Source organism: Coregonus lavaretus (genome assembly GCF_964263955.1).
Source record: "Coregonus lavaretus genome assembly, contig: HAP1_SCAFFOLD_1537, whole genome shotgun sequence".
NCBI lineage: Eukaryota > Metazoa > Chordata > Actinopteri > Salmoniformes > Salmonidae > Coregonus > Coregonus lavaretus.
In genome coordinates, this window is record NW_028156591.1 from 5,001 (window position 1) to 21,198 (window position 16,198).

A 16,198-nucleotide genomic window follows, 5' to 3' on the forward strand; every position below is an offset into this window, starting at 1 on the left:
GGTTGGTTCAAATCAAATCAAATCAAATTGTATTTGTCACATGTGCCGAATACAACAGGTGTAGACCTTACAGTCAAATGCTTACTTACAAGCCATTAAACAACAATGCAGTTTTAAGAAAAATAAGTGTTAAGTAAAAAAAGTATAACAAACATTTTTTTTTTATAAAGAATTAAAGAGCAGCAGTAAAATAACAGTAGCAAGGTTGAAAGGGTTTTCATGGTAGAGTGGTGATTGGTTGGAAGGGTTTTCATGGTAGAGAGGTGATTGGTTGGAAGGGTTTTCATGGTAGAGTGGTGATTGGTTGGAAGGGTTTTCATGGTAGTGGTGATTGGTTGGAAGGGTTTTCGTGGTAGAGTGGTGATTGGTTGGAAAGGTTTTCATGGTAGTGGTGATTGGTTGGAAGGGTTTTCATGGTAGAGTGGTGATTGGTTGGAAGGGTTTTCATGGTAGTGGTGATTGGTTGGAAGGGTTTTCATGGTAGAGAGGTGATTGGTTGGAAGGGTTTTCATGGTAGAGTGGTGATTGGTTGGAAGGGTTTTCATGGTAGTGGTGATTGGTTGGAAGGGTTTTCATGGTAGAGTGGTGATTGGTTGGAAGGGTTTTCATGGTAGAGTGGTGATTGGTTGGAAGGGTTTTCATGGTAGAGAGGTGGTTGGTTGGAAAGGTTTTCATGGTAGTGGTGATTGGTTGGAAGGGTTTTCATGGTAGAGAGGTGGTTGGTTGGAAGGGTTTTCATGGTAGAGAGGTGATTGGTTGGAAGGGTTTTCATGGTAGAGTGGTGATTGGTTGGAAGGGTTTTCATGGTAGAGAGGTGGTTGGTTGGAAAGGTTTTCATGGTAGAGTGGTGATTGGTTGGAAGGGTTTTCATGGTAGAGAGGTGGTTGGTTGGAAAGGTTTTCATGGTAGTGGTGATTGGTTGGAAGGGTTTTCATGGTAGAGAGGTGGTTGGTTGGAAGGGTTTTCATGGTAGAGAGGTGATTGGTTGGAAAGGTTTTCATGGTAGAGAGATGGTTGGTTGGAAGGGTTTTCATGGTAGAGTGGTGATTGGTTGGAAAGGTTTTCATGGTAGAGAGGTGATTGGTTGGAAAGGTTTTCATGGTAGAGAGGTGATTGGTTGGAAAAGTTTTCATGGTAGAGAGATGGTTGGTTGGAAGGGTTTTCATGGTAGAGAGGTGATTGGTTGGAAAGGTTTTCATGGTAGAGAGATGGTTGGTTGGAAGGGTTTTCACCAAATGGGTCCTTTGGCAGAATGGGGAGATGTGAGGGGGGTAATGACTCTGACTATCAAAACCAGCCTGGGTGCTATATTCTGCAGTCCAGCCCTGGACACATTTTACACCTAGACATTGAGATGAGGACCTACGCCCTAGGAGCCCGCTCTGGGATGGGGGGATGGAAAAGGATGGAGGGAAGATGAGAGAGGAGAAAAGGAGGGGGGTGCACAAACCTGCCCCTCACGCCTGGCTGCCCCTCAATGACGACTGACTTCAGAGAGGAACAATAATAGAGGTGTCTAGTCTGGCTTCCAGTCAGCCCAGGGTTTTATACAGCCCAGAGACACTCACTGCCATTCTGGCTATTCATATGGCCACTGTGGCAGCTAACTAGTGGAGGGTCAGGCATCAAAGCAGGTGTCGGTGGCCATTTTGGGTCCAAAAACAGCTCAGTCAAACAAACCACTTCCTAACAACAATCCATTTGTTATTTCAGTACACTGTCTGCTGCAACTTCTGCTACAACTGTTCTTCACTCCATCTCACAGATTCCATAGTTCAGATAATAGTGATGTGTGTAATAATTTAAAGCCATAGTCAAAATTATTCTTCCAAACGATTGGAAAAACAGAGGCAGCTAAGGAAGGAGGGAGGCCCCAGTACTTACATCTATAATGTTGCAGTTCCCAGCTCTCGTACGTCTATAATGTTGCAGTTCCCAGCTCTCGTACGTCTATAATGTTGCAGTTCCCAGCTCTCATACGTCTATAATGTTGCAGTTCCCAGCTCTCGTACGTCTATAATGTTGCAGTTCCCAGCTCTCGTACGTCTATAATGTTGCAGTTCCCCAGCTGTCGTACGTCTATAATGTTGCAGTTCCCAGCTCTCATACGTCTATAATGTTGCAGTTCCCAGCTCTCATACGTCTATAATGTTGCAGTTCCCAGCTCTCGTACGTCTATAATGTTGCAGTTCCCAGCTCTCATACGTCTATAATGTTGCAGTTCCCAGCTCTTGTGCGTCTATAATGTTGCAGTTCCCCAGCTCTCGTACGTCTATAATGTTGCAGTTCCCCAGCTCTCATACGTCTATAATGTTGCACTGAATGGCGCCGGAGAAGATGGCTGCCGTTTTACAGCCCTCTAACCAATTGTACTATTATGTGTGTTTTTCCACGTTATTTGTAATTTATTTTGTACATAATGTTTCTGCCATCGTCTCTTATAACCAAAAAGAGCTTCTGGATATCAGGACAGCGATTACTCACCTCGTATTGGACGAATAATTTTTCTTCAACGAGGCGGCCGTGAAGGATATCCTACAGACACCCGACAAGGCCCCGTCATTCGCATGAGGAAGAGACTGAGATATCGTGGACGTAGGTCGGGGTGCCTTGTAAGGATACGACGGTGAGCGAGTAATCTGCCGCTCCCATCAATCCTATTAGCCAATCTTCAATCATTGGAAAATAAATTGGATGACCTAAGATTACGGTTATCCTACCAACGAGACATAAAAACTGTAATATCTTATGTTTCACCGAGTCGTGGCTGAACGAAGACATGGATAACATACAGCTGGCGGGCTATACGCTACATCGGCAGGATAGAACGGCTGACTCCGGTAAGACAAGGGGTGGCGGTCTGTGTATATTTGTAAACAACAGCTGGTGCACAAAATCAAATACTAAGGAAGTCTCGAGGTTTTGCTCGCCTGAGGTAGAGTATCTTATGATAAGCTGTAGACCACACTATTTACCAAGATATTTTTCATCTATATTTTTCATAGCCGTCTATTTACCACCACAAACCAATGCTGGCATTAACATTGCACTGAATGAGCTGTATAAGGCCATAAGTCAACAGGAAAACGATCATCCAGAGGCAGCGCTCCTAGTGGCCAGGGACTTTAATGCAGGGAAACTTAAATCCGTTCTACCTAATTTCTACCAGCATGTTAAATGTGCAACCAGAGGAAAAAAACTCTGGAACACCTTTACTCCACACACAGAGACGCATACAAAGCTCTCCCTCGCCCTCCATTTGGCAAATCTGACCATAACTCTATCCTCCTGATTCCTGCTTATAAGCAAAAACTAAAGCAGGAAGCACCAGTGACTCGGTTAATAAAAAAGTGGTCAGATGACGCAGATGCTAAGCTACAGGACTGTTTTGCTAGCACAGACTGGAACATGTTCCGGGATTCTTCAAATAGCATTGAGGAGTACACCACATCAGTCACTGGCTTCATCAATAAGTGCATCGATGATGTCGTCCCCACAGTGACCGTACGTACAGTGGGGAAAAAAAGTATTTAGTCAGCAACCAATTGTGCAAGTACTCCCACTTAAAAAGATAAGAGAGGCCTGTAATTTTCATCATAGGTACACGTCAACTATGACAGACAAAATGAGAAAAAAAAATCCAGAAAATCACATTGTAGGATTTTTTATGAATTTATTTGCAAATTATGGTGGAAAATAAGTATTTGGTCACACACACTGTTGCTTGTATTTTGGCCCATTCCTCCATGCAGATGTCCTCTAGAGCAGTGATGTTTTGGGGCTGTCGCTGGGCAACACAGACTTTCAACTCCCTCCAAAGATTTTCTATGGGGTTGAGATCTGGAGACTGGCTAGGCCACTCCAGGACCTTGAAATGCTTCTTATGAAGCCACTCCTTCGTTGCCTGGGCGGTGTGTTTGGGATCATTGTCATGCTGAAAGACCCAGCCACGTTTCATCTTCAATGCCCTTGCTGATGGAAGGAGGTTTTCACTAAAAATCTCACGATACATGGCCCCATTCATTCTTTCCTTTACACGGATCAGTCGTCCTGGTCCCTTTGCAGAAAAACAGCCCCAAAGCATGATGTTTCCACCCCCATGCTTCACAGTAGGTATGGTGTTCTTTGGATGCAACTCAGCATTCTTTGTCCTCCAAACACGACGAGTTGAGTTTTTACCAAAAAGTTCTATTTTGGTTTCATCTGACCATATGACATTCTCCCAATCCTCTTCTGGATCATCCAAATGCACTCTAGCAAACTTCAGACGGGCCTGGACATGGTGTTACTGATGGTAGGCTTTGTTACTTTGGTCCCAGCTCTCTGCAGGTCATTCACTAGGTCCCCCCGTGTGGTTCTGGGATTTTTGCTCACCGTTCTTGTGATCATTTTGACCCCACGGGGTGAGATCTTGCGTGGAGCCCCAGATCGAGGGAGATTATCAGTGGTCTTGTATGTCTTTCATTTCCTAATAATTGCTCCCACAGTTGATTTCTTCAAACCAAGCTGCTTACCTATTGCAGATGCAGTCTTCCCAGCCTGGTGCAGGTCTACAATTTTGTTTCTGGTGTCCTTTGACAGCTCTTTGGTCTTGGGCATAGTGGAGTTTGGAGTGTGACTGTTTGAGGTTGTGGACAGGTGTCTTTTATACTGATAACAAGTTCAAACAGGTGCCATTAATACAGGTAACGAGTGGAGGACAGAGGAGCCTCTTAAAGAAGAAGTTACAGGTCTGTGAGAGCCAGAAATCTTGCTTGTTTGTAGGTGACCAAATACTTATTTTCCACCATAATTTGCTAATAAATTCATTAAAAATCCTACAATGTGATTTTCTGGAAAAAATATTCTCAATTTGTCTGTCATAGTTGACGTGTACCTATGATGAAAATTACAGGCCTCTCTCATCTTTTTAAGTGGGAGAACTTGCACAATTGGTGGCTGACTAAATACTTTTTCCCCCCACTGTACATACCCCAACCAGAAGCCATGGATTACAGGAAACATCCGCACTGAGCTAAAGGGTAGAGCTGCCGCTTTCAAGGAGCGGGACTCTAACCCGGACGCTTATAAGATATCCCGCTATGCCCTCCGACGAACCATCAAACTGGCAAAGAGTCAATACAGGACTAAGATTTAATCGTACTACACCGGCTCTGACGCTCGTCGGATGTGGCAGGGCTTGAAAACTATTACAAAGGGGAGCACAGCCGCGAGCTGCCCAGTGACACAAGCCTACCAGACGAGCTAAACCACTTCTATGCTCGCTTCGAGGCAAGCAACACTGAAGCATGCATGAGAGCACCAGCTGTTCCAGATGACTATGTGATCACGCTCTCCGTAGCCGATGTGAGTAAGTCTTTTAAGCAGGTCAACATTCACAAGGCCGCAGGGCCAGACGGATTACCAGGACGTGTACTCCGAGCATGTGCTGACCAACTGGCAAGTGTCTTCACTGACATTTTCAACATGTCCCTGACTGAGTCTGTTATACCAACATGTTTCAAGCAGACCACCATAGTCCCCGTGCCCAAGGACACTAAGATAACCTGCCTAAATGACTACCGACCGATGGCACTGACGTCTGTAGCCATGAAGTGCTTTGAAAGGCTGGTCATGGCTCACATCAACACCATTATCCCAGAAACCCTAGACCCACTCCAATTTGCATACCGCCCCAACAGATCCATAGATGATGCAATCTCTATTGCACTCCACACTGCCCTTTCCCACCTGGACAAGAGGAACACCTACGTGAGAATGCTATTCATTGACTACAGCTCAGCATTCAACACCATAGTGCCCTCAAAGCTCATCACTAAGCTAAGGATCCTGGGACTAAACACCTCCCTCTGCAACTGGATCCTGGACTTCCTGACGGGCCGCCCCCAGGTGGTAAGGGTAGGTAACAACACATCTGCCACACTGATCCTCATGACGGGGGGCCCTCAGGGGTGCGTGCTCAGTCCCCTCCTGTACTCCCTGTTCACCCATGACTGCATGGCCAGGCACGACTCCAACACCATCATTAAGTTTGCCAACGACACAACAGTGGTAGGCCTGATCACCGACAACGATGAGACAGCCTATAGGGAGGAGGTCAGAGACCTGGCCATGTGGTGCCAGGATAACAACGTCTCCCTCAACGTGACCAAGACAAAGGAGATGATTGTGGACTACAGGGGGGAAAAAAGGACTGAGCACGCCCCCATTCTCATCGACGGGGCTGTAGTGGAACAGGTTGAGAGCTTCAAGTTCCTTGGTGTCCACATCACCAACAAACTATCATGGTCCAAACACACAAAGACAGTTGTGAAGAGGGCACGACAAAGCCTATTCCCCCTAAGGAGACTGAAAAGATTCGGCATGGGTCCTCAGATCCTCAAAAAATTCTACAGCTGCACCATCGAGAGCATCCTGACTGGTTGCATCACCACCTGGTATGGCAACTGCTTGGCCTCCGACCGCAAGGCACTACAGAGGGTAGTGCGTAAGGCCCAGTACATCACTGGGGCCAAGCTTCCTGCCATCCAGGACCTCTATACCAGGCGGTGTCAGAGGAAGGCCCTCAAAATTGTCAAAGACTCCAGCCACCCTAGTCATAGACTGTTCTCTCTGCTACCGCACGGCAAGCGGTACCGGAGTGCCAAGTCTAGGTCCAAAATACTTCTCAACAGCTTCTACCCCCAAGCCATAAGACTCCTGAACAGCTAATCATGGCTACCCGGACTATTTGCACTGCCCCCCCACCCCATCTTTTTACGCTGCTGCTACTCTGTTAATTATTTATGCATAGTCACTTTAACTCTACCCACATGTACATATTACTTCAACTACCTCAACTAGCCGGTGCCCCCGCACATTGACTCTGCACCGGTACCCCCCTGTATATATAGCCTCCCTACTGTTATTTTATTTTACTTCTGCTCTTTTTTTTCTCAACACTTTTTTTGTTGTTTTATTTTACTTTTTTATAAAAAAATTAATGCACTGTTGGTTAAGGGCTGTAAGTAAGCATTTCATTGTAATGTCTGCACCTGTTGTATTCTGTGCTTGTGGCCAACAAAATTTGATTTGATATGAGAGTTGCACCCCTTCTCAAAAAACCAACACTCGATCCCTCTGATGTCAACAACTAGAGACCAGTATCCCTTCTTTCTTTTCTTTCCAAAACTATTGAGCGTGCCGTCTTTAGCCAACTCTCTTGCTATCTCTCTCAGAATGACCTTCTTGATCCAAACCAGTCAGGTTTCAGGACTGGTCATTCAACTGAGACTGCTCTTCTCTGTGTCACGGAGGCTCTCCGCACTGCTAAAGCTAACTCTCTCTCCTCTGCTCTTGTCCTTCTAGACCTGTCTGCTGCCTTTGATACTGTGAACCATCAGATCCTCCTCTCCACCCTCTCCAAGCTGGGGATCTCCGGCGGGGCTCACTCTTGGATTGCGTCCTACCTGACCGGTCGCTCCTACCAAGTGGCATGGCGAGAAGCTGTCTCCGCACCACGTGCTCTCACCACTGGTGTCCCCCAGGGCTCAGTTCTAGGCCCTCTCCTATTCTCGCTATACACCAAGTCACTTGGCTCTGTCATATCCTCACATGGCCTCTCCTATCATTGCTACGCTGACGATACACAACTAATCTTCTCCTTTCCCCCTTCTGATAACCAGGTGGCGAATCGCATCTCTGCATGTCTGGCAGACATATCAGTATGGATGACGGATCACCACCTCAAGCTGAACCTTGGCAAGACGGAGCTGCTCTTCCTCCCGGGGAAGGACTGCCCGTTCCATGATCTCGCAATCACGGTTGACAACTCCGTTGTGTCCTCCTCCCTGAGTGCGAAGAGCCTTGGCGTGACCCTGGACAACACCCTGTCGTTCTCCGCTAACATCAAGGCGGTGACCCGATCCTGCAGGTTCATGCTCTATAACATTCGGAGAGTACGACCCTGCCTTACACAGGAAGCGGCACAGGTCCTAATCCAGGCACTTGTCATCTCCCGTCTGGATTACTGCAACTCGCTGTTGGCTGGGCTCCCTGCCTGTGCCATTAAACCCCTACAACTCATCCAGAATGCCGCAGCCCGTCTGGTTGTTAACCTTCCCAAGTTCTCTCACGTCACCCCCCTCCTCCGCACACTCCACTGGCTTCCAGTTGAAGCTCGCATCTGTTACAAGACCATGGTGCTTGCCTATGGAGCTGTGAGGGGAACGGCACCTCCGTACCTTCAGGCTCTGATCAGTCCCTACACCCAAATGAGGGCATTGCGTTCATCCACCTCTGGCCTACTGGCTCCCCTTCCTCTGCGGAAGCATAGTTCCCGCTCAGCCCAGTCAAAACTGTTCGCTGCTCTGGCACCCCAATGGTGGAACAAGCTCCCTCACGACGCCAGGACAGCGGAGTCACTCACCACCTTCCGGAGACATTTGAAACCCCACCTCTTTAAGGAATACCTGGGATACGATAAAGTAATCCTTCTACCCCCCCCCCCCCCCCCAAAAAAAATAAATAAAATAAAATAAAATAAAAAACAATTGTAAAGTGGTTATGCCACTGGCTATAGAGTGAATGCACCAATTTGTAAGTCGCTCTGGATAAGAGCGTCTGCTAAATGACGTAAATGTAAATGTAAATATGATTTGATTTGCAGTTCCCCAGCTCTCGTACGTCTATAATGTTGCAGTTCCCAGCTCTCGTACGTTTATAATGTTGCAGTTCCCAGCTCTCATACGTCTATAATGTTGCAGTTCCCAGCTCCCGTACGTCTATAATGTTGCAGTTCCCAGCTCCCGTACGTCTATAATGTTGCAGTTCCCAGCTCTCGTACGTCTATAATGTTGCAGTTCCCAGCTCTCATACGTCTATAATGTTGCAGTTCCCAGCTCTCGTACGTCTATAATGTTGCAGTTCCCAGCTCTCGTACGTCTATAATGTTGCAGTTCCCAGCTCCCGTACGTCTATAATGTTGCAGTTCCCAGCTCTCGTACGTCTATAATGTTGCAGTTCCCAGCTCTCATACGTCTATAATGTTGCAGTTCCCAGCTCTCGTACGTCTATAATGTTGCAGTTCCCAGCTCTCATACGTCTATAATTTTGCAGTTCCCAGCTCTCGTACGTCTATAATGTTGCAGTTCCCCAGCTCCCGTACGTCTATAATGTTGCAGTTCCCAGCTCTCATACGTCTATAATGTTGCAGTTCCCAGCTCTCATACGTCTATAATGTTGCAGTTCCCAGCTCTCATACGTCTATAATGTTGCAGTTCCCAGCTCTCATACGTCTATAATGTTGCAGTTCCCAGCTCTCGTACGTCTATAATGTTGCAGTTCCCAGCTCTCGTACGTCTATAATGTTGCAGTTCCCAGCTCTCATACGTCTATAATGTTGCAGTTCCCAGCTCTCGTACGTCTATAATGTTGCAGTTCCCAGCTCTCGTACGTCTATAATGTTGCAGTTCCACAGCTCTCGTACGTCTATAATGTTGCAGTTCCCCAGCTCTCGTACGTCTATAATGTTGCAGTTCCCAGCTCTCGTACGTCTATAATGTTGCAGTTCCCCAGCTCCTGTTCGTCTATAATGTTGCAGTTCCCAGCTCTCATACGTCTATAATGTTGCAGTTCCCAGCTCTCATAAGTCTATAATGTTGCAGTTCCCCAGCTCTCGTACGTCTATAATGTTGCAGTTCCCAGCTCTCGTACGTCTATAATGTTGCAGTTCCCAGCTCTCGTACGTCTATAATGTTGCAGTTCCCAGCTCTCGTGCGTCTATAATGTTGCAGTTCCCCAGCTCTCGTACGTCTATAATGTTGCAGTTCCCAGCTCTCGTACGTCTATAATGTTGCAGTTCCCAGCTCTCGTACGTCTATAATGTTGCAGTTCCCAGCTCTCGTACGTCTATAATGTTGCAGTTCCCAGCTCTCGTACGTCTATAATGTTGCAGTTCCCAGCTCTCGTACGTCTATAATGTTGCAGTTCCCAGCTCTCGTACGTCTATAATGTTGCAGTTCCCAGCTCTCATACGTCTATAATGTTGCAGTTCCCAGCTCTCATACGTCTATAATGTTGCAGTTCCCAGCTCTCGTGCGTCTATAATGTTGCAGTTCCCAGCTCTCGTACGTCTATAATGTTGCAGTTCCAAAGCTCTTGTGCGTCTATAATGTGTGTGAACACAACTCCAGAGCCCCTCTCACACAGCCATGGCAGAGGAAGTGTCCCAAATGGGACCCTATTCCCTTTATAGTGCCCTGGGCTCTGGTCTAAAGTAGTGCACTATGTAGGGAATAGGGGGCCATTCTCTGGTCTAAAGTAGTGCACTATATAGGGAATAGGGGGCCATTCTCTGGTCTAAAGTAGTGCACTATATAGGGAATAGGGGGCCATTCTCTGGTCTAAAGTAGTGCACTATATAGGGAATAGGGTGCCATTCTCTGGTCTAAAGTAGTGCACTATATAGGGAATAGGGTGCCATTCTCTGGTCTAAAGTAGTGCACTATATAGGGAATAGGGTGCCATTTGGGAGGCAACAAGAGTGAGGTAGAGTGATCCCTTGGCCCTCACACCTCTCTCTCTCTCTACTTGCTGCCTGCCACATGGCTCCGTATGGCATCAAGTCTCCAACCACTCTGAGGTCTAAACATGTTCCGACATGTTTTCACTGCGACCTATTAAAGCATAATAAAAAACTTCAGAGGAATGGAGGGAGGGAGGGAGGGAGGGAGGGAGGGGGGGGGGAGCCCCACTCCACTCAAGTCCCCTTCCTTCACAAGATGGAGGCTAGATAATACGGCAGAGGCTCTTTGATACCCAACCTGAGTGGAATGGCTCATTTGTAACGTTGTGAGGGGGGTGGGGAGGGGAAGTGACCTGGTCTGAAGCTGGCACGGTCCAGTCAGTCGGACTGTGGGTGTACTAATAGTTATTCTAAAAGGGAGCTCAGCTGACTGACACCAAGCCTCTGTCATCCAGGGGTTACCAGGGGTTACTGGACTCCACATCCTATTTTAAACCAGGAAGAGGAGTTGGAGGAGGCGGAGGAGGAGAGAGGGAGGAGGAAGAGGAGGCAGAGGAAGGAGGAGGAGGAGGCAGAGGAGGAAGAGGCAGAGGAGGAAGAGGCAGAGGAGGAAGAGGCAGAAGAGGAAGAGGCAGAGGTGGAGGAGGAGGAGGCAGAGGAGGAGGAGGCAGAGGAGGAGGAGGCAGAGGAGGAGGAGCCAGAAGAGGAAGAGAAAGAGGATGCAGAGAAAGTGGTACAGGAGGCAGAGGAGGAAGAGGAGGAGGAGGCAGATGGAGGAGGAGGAGGAAGAAGAGGCAGAGGAGGAAGAGGCAGAGGAGGCAGAGGAAGAGGAGGCAGAGGAGGAGGAGGCAGATGGAGGAGGAGGAGGAGGAGGAGGAGGAGGAGGAGGAGGAGGAGGAGGAGGAGGAGGAGGACGCAGAGGAAGAGGTTGTCTAAACTGTGGTCACACCAAAAACCTTTGCGAATTCAGATGTACAGACATAGCATCTAGTCATGTATAATACATACATAGCATCTTCGTCAACGGTACAATCATCATCATCATCTATAATCCTATACACTTTATCAGTTCATATTGGAAGAAAGCTTGCATGAATCACATCGCCATTTTAGTGCGTCCCTGTAAATAAATAATTAGAGAAGGTTGAGAATTGTGGAGCCTAGTTTTCCAGCTCAGGGAATTGTCCCCAACATGAAGAGGCCTGGTAGGAAGAGACCCCGAGCCCTGACTAGATGAAATCCTTTTGTTTGAAAATTTTTGTGCAAAGCAATGATGACGGCACGTGTTTCCTTGCAAGTAACCATGGTTAACAGAGGAAGAACAATGATTTCAAGCACCACCCTCCTTTTAAAGCTTCCAGTCTGTTATTCTAACTCAATCAGCATGACAGAGTGATCTCCAGCCTTGTCCTCGTCAACACTCTCACCTGTGTTAACGAGAGAATCACTGACATGATGTCAGCTGGTCCTTTTGTGGCAGGGCTGAAATGCAGTGGAATTTTTTTAGGGGGATTAAGTTCATTTTCATGGCAAAGAGGGACTTTGCAATTAATTGCAATTCATCTGATCACTCTTCATAACATTCTGGAGTATATGCAAATTGCCATCATAAAAACTGAGGCAGCAGACTAATATTTGTGTCAAAAACTTTTGACTGTACAACTATATCCATTTTTTATTTTTTATTTTTTTATTTAACCTTTATTTAAACAGGTAGTCACATTGAGATTATGGCAAGAACAGCTCAAATAAGCAAAGAGAAACGACAGTCCATCATTACTTTAAGACATGAAGGTCAGTCAATCTGGAAAATGTCAAGAACTTTGAAAGTTTCTTCAAGTGCAGTCGCAGAAACCACCAAGTGCTATGATGAAACTGCCTCTCATGAGGACCGCCACACGAATGGAAGACCCAGAGTTACCTCTGCTGCAGAGGATGAGTCCATTAGAGTTACCAGCCTCAGAAATTGCAGCCCAAATAAATGCTTCACAGAGTTCAAGTAACAGACACATCTCAACATCAACTGTTCAGAGGAGACTGTGTGAATCAGGCCTAAATGGTTGAATTGCTGCAAAGAAACCACTACTAAAGGACACCAATAAGAAGAAGAGACTTGCTTGGGCCAAGAAACACGAGCAATGGACATTAGACCGGTGGAAATTTGTCATTTGGTCTGGAGTCCAAATTGGAGATTTTTGGTTCCAACCGCTTTGTCTTTGTGAGACGTGGTGTGGGTGAACGGATGATCTCTGCATGTGTATTTCCCACTGTAAAACATGGAGGAGGAGGGAGTGTGATGGTGTGGGGGTGCTTTGCTGGTGACACTGTCTGAGATTTATTTAGAATTCAAGGCATACTTAACCAGCATGGCTACCGCAGCATTCTGCAGCGATACGCCATCCCATCTGGTTTTGGCTTAGTGGGACTATAATTTGTTTTTCAACAGGACAATGACCCAACACACCTCCAGGCTGTGTAAGGGCTATTTGACCAAGAAGGAGAGTGATGGAGTGCTGCATCAGATGATCTGGCCTCCACAATCCCCCGACCTCAATCAAATTGAGATGGTTTGGGATGAGTTGGACCGCAGTGTGAAGGAAAAGCAGCCAACAAGTGCTCAGCATATGTGGGAACTCCTTCAAGACTGTTGGAAAAGCATTGCAGGTGAAGCTGGTTGAGAGAATGCCAAGAGTGTGCAAAGCTTTCATCAAGGCAAAGGGATGGCTAGTTGAAGAATATCAAATATAAAACTTTTTTTATTTGTTTAACCCTTTATTGGTTACTACATGATTCCTTATGTGTTATTTTCATATTTTTTATGTCTTCACTATTATTCTACAATGTAGAAAATAGTAAAAATAATGAAAAATCCTGGAATGAGTAGGTGTATCCAAACTTTTGACTGGTACATTATATAATCTCCTCTATAACTATATACATTATATAATGTCCTCTATAACTACAGTGGGGGAAAAAAGTATTTAGTCAGCCACCAATTGTGCAAGTTCTCCCACTTAAAAAGATGAGAGAGGCCTGTAATTTTCATCATAGTTACACGCCTCCTTCATTAAGATGAACAGGCAGGGCAGGATGGATATAGGTCTGTAACAGTTTGGATCTAGAGTGTCACCCCCTTTGAAGAGGGGGATGACCACGGCAGCTTTCCAATCTCTGGGGATCTCAGACGATACGAAAGAGAGGTTGAACAGGCTAGTAATAGGGGTAGCGACAATTTCGGCAGCTAATTTTAGAAAGAAAGGGTCCAGATTGTCTAGCCCAGCTGATTTGTAGGGGTCGAGATTTAGCAGCTCTTTCAGGACATCAGCTATCTGAATTTGGGTGAAGGAGAAGCGGGGGGGGGGGGGCATGGGCAAGTTGCAGCGGAGGGTGCAGAGCTGGTGGTCGGGGTAGGGGTAGCCAGGTGGAAAGCATGGCCAGCCGTAGCAAAATGCTTATTGAAATTCTTGATTATCGTAGATTTATCAGTGGTGACAATGTTTCCTAGGGTAGCTGGGAGGAGGTGCTCTTATTCTCCATGGACTTTACAGTGTCCCAAAATGTTTTGGAGTTAGTGCTACAGGATGCAAATTTCTGTTTGAAAAAGCTAGCCTTTGCTTTCCTAACTGATTGTGTATATTGGTTCCTGACTTCCCTGAAAAGTTGCATATCGCGAGGGCTGTTCGATGCTAATGCAGTACGCCAAAGGATGTTTTTGTGCTGGTCAAGGGCAGTCAAGTCTGGGGTGAACCAGGGGCTATATCTGTTCTTAGTTCTGAATTTTTTGAATGGGGCATGCTTATTTAAGATGGAGAGGAAAGCACTTTTGAAGAACATCCAGGCATCCTCTACTGACGGAATGAGGTCAATATCCATCCAGGATACCCGGGCCAGGTCAATTAGAAAGGCCTGCTCGCTAAAGTGTTTTAGGGAGCGTTTGACAGTGATGAGGGGTGGTCGTTTGACCGCGGACCCATTACAGACGCAGGCAATGAGGCAGTGATCGCTGAGATCCTGGTTGAAGACAGCGGAGGTGTATTTAGAGGGTAAATTAGTCAGGATGATATCTATGAGGGTACCCATGTTTTACGGATTTAGTATTGTACCTGGTAGGTTCCTAGATAATTTGTGTGAGATTGAGGGCATCTAGTTTAGATTGTAGGACGACTGGGGTGTTAAGCATATCCCAGTTTAGGTCACCAAGCAGTACGAACTCTGAGGATAGATGGGGGGCAATCAATTCACATATGGTGTCCAGGGCACAACTGGGGGCTGAGGGGGGTCTGTAGCAAGCGGCAACAGTGAGAGACTTATTTCTGTAAAGGTGGATTTTTAGAAGTAGAAGCTCAAACTGTTTGGGCACAGACCTGGATAGTATGATAGAGCTCTGCAGGCTATCTCTACAGTAGATTGCAACTCCACCCCCTTTGGCAGTTCTATCTAGACGGAAAATGTTGTAGTTGGGGATGGACATTTCTGAATTTTTGGTGGCCTTCCTAAGCCAGGATTCAGACACTGCTAGAACATCAGGGTTGGCGGAGTGTGCTAACGCAGTGAATAACTCAAACTTAGGAAGTAGACTTCTGATATTTACGTGCAAGAAACCAAGGCTTTTACAGTTACAGAAGTCAACAAATGATAGCTCCTGGGTAGAAGGAGTGATACTGGGGGCTGCAGGGCCTGGGTTAGCCTCTACATCACCAGAGGAACAGAGGAGGACTAGAATAAGGATACGGCTAAAGGCTTTAAGAACTGGTCTTCTAGTGCGTTGGGTACATAGAATAAAGGGGGCAGATTTCCGGGCGTTGTAGAATAGATTCAGGGCATTATGTACAGACAAGGATATGGAAGGATATGAGTACAGGTGAGGTAAACCTAAGCGTTGGGTAACAATGAAAGAGATAGCATCACTGGAGGCATCATAATTAGGTCAGTTAGGATCACCACTTTATTTTAAGAATGTAAAATGTCAGAACAATAGTAGAGAGAATTATTTATTTCAGCTTTTATTTATTTCATCACATTCCCAGTGGGTCAGAAATTTACATACACTCAATTAGTATTTGGTAAAATTGTTTAACTTGGGTCAAACGTTTCGGATAGCCTTCCACAAGCTTCCCACAATAAGTTGGGTGAATTTTGGCCCATTCCTCCTGACAGAGCTGGTGTAACTGAGTCAGGTTTGTAGGCCTCCTTGCTCGCACACGCTTTTTCAGTTCTGCCCACACATTTTCTATATGATTGAGGTCAGGGCTTTGTGATGGCCACTCCAATACCTTGACTTTGTTGTCCTTAAGCCATTTTGCCACTTTGCAATGGATTATGGTAATTGTAGTTAATTTCCACGTTAACTGTAGAATATTGGCCTGTTGGAAACTACAACTCCCTACTACATCGTACAGTTCAGGCTTCATCTTATTCATCTCTACAGAAACTGCACATGGAGCTCACAGAAAAAAATTACTAAATGGAATTCAAATAATTGAATCGAGGTCGGTCAATTAGTTGTTTGAAAAACAAAAAATACCTGACATTTCGGAAAACTTGATCAAAAATCGATATCTTTCTGGTGCTCCTTAAATTCTACTACTACTGCTGCTACTACTACTACTACTACTACTACTACCACTACTACTACTACTACTACTACTACTACTACTACTACTACTACTACTACTACTACTACCACTACTACTA